The 1,235-nt window shown below is 46.2% G+C and overlaps 1 pseudogene; it reads left to right on the forward strand.

Annotated features, from left to right (window-relative positions):
• The window catches only part of LOC106330452, an 11,150-nt pseudogene that overhangs the window by 4,435 nt on the left and 5,480 nt on the right, over window positions 1–1,235 (forward strand).

A 1,235-nucleotide genomic window follows, 5' to 3' on the forward strand; every position in this document is an offset into this window, starting at 1 on the left:
TCTTTTATTGTACTTGTCTATCAAATGCATGATTTCTCAAGATTTGAAGTGACTGTTTGTTTAGTATAAACGTTATTCGAGATATCGAATCGTTGTAGTGTTAAGCTCGTTATGACTTTGTCTCAGTCGATTTCTTTGACTCGCGATCGTTCGTTATTTGAGTTTAATTATGAGTTCTCGACGTTGACGGTTCCAAATCGACCCTAACGTAATTTTCAAGCGTTCGGTCGGTCAAACCTTACTTAGTAAATTACAGGGTGAGTTGGAGTCATTGTCTCGGCCGTGTTGGTTTAAATCGCAACACGGTCGACTCCCTTGAATACGTGTCTGATCAGGACATATCCAACATGGGATGCGAGTACCGATACGCTTGTTCGAGAAGCCGGGGCATGCTCGTGTTGGCATCGCTTAAGTGATCGTCTGCTTCGGAGATCGATTCCTCGGGGAGGAGGTTTGTTTTTTTTATTTCGGCTGGACCCCATTTTATTTTGGGTTTCCTACGTATCCCTTTGTGGGAATCAAGCCATTCGTAGTTCTTAGATTGCGAGTAAAAGTGGCTTTTGAGACGCATTTACTCGGTTTTTTTTTTTGAGCGAGAGAACGTTACCGTTTGTCTTTCTTTCGCCTTTTTTTTTTTTTAAGCGAGAGGGGAGTAAAAGTGGCCTTAGTGGCCCATTTATTTGGTAAGGCGTTCGTCTTGACTAAGGATGGAAGAGGCGGAGATGTTTGGAGTTCCAAGCTCTCGGTATTGCTTCGCCTGTTGAAGTCCCGAGGCGGTATACTCCTGGTTTGATGACTTCGACTATCTTGTATGGTCCTTCCCAGTTGGCTCCAAGCTTGCCGGCTTTCCATTCCTTAGTGTTTTCGAAGACCTTTCTTAAGTCAAGATTGCCCATTTCGAGGGGACGTGATTTGACCTTTTTGTTGTAGTAGCTCTCGATTTGGTGCTGGTAATTCTGGATACGGAGTAGTGCTTGGTCGCGCTTTTCCTCGATGTCATCGAGTGCGTCGAGCAGCATGTCGCGGTTGAGTTCGACGTTTTGTGGCATTCACGATCGGCGCAAGCTCGTCACATTCACTTCTACAGGAGCCATTGCCTCGACGCCGAAGGCCATTGAGAAAGGGGTAGCCTTCGTCGCTCCGCGAGGAGTTGTTCTGTGGGACCACAGGACACCATCTAGTTCATCCGCCCAGCAACCCTTCTTTAAGTCGAGTCGTTTCTTCAGACCGTCTAT

The sequence above is a fragment of the Brassica oleracea genome, chromosome C3 (assembly GCF_000695525.1).
Source record: "Brassica oleracea var. oleracea cultivar TO1000 chromosome C3, BOL, whole genome shotgun sequence".
Classification (NCBI taxonomy): Eukaryota; Viridiplantae; Streptophyta; class Magnoliopsida; order Brassicales; family Brassicaceae; genus Brassica; species Brassica oleracea.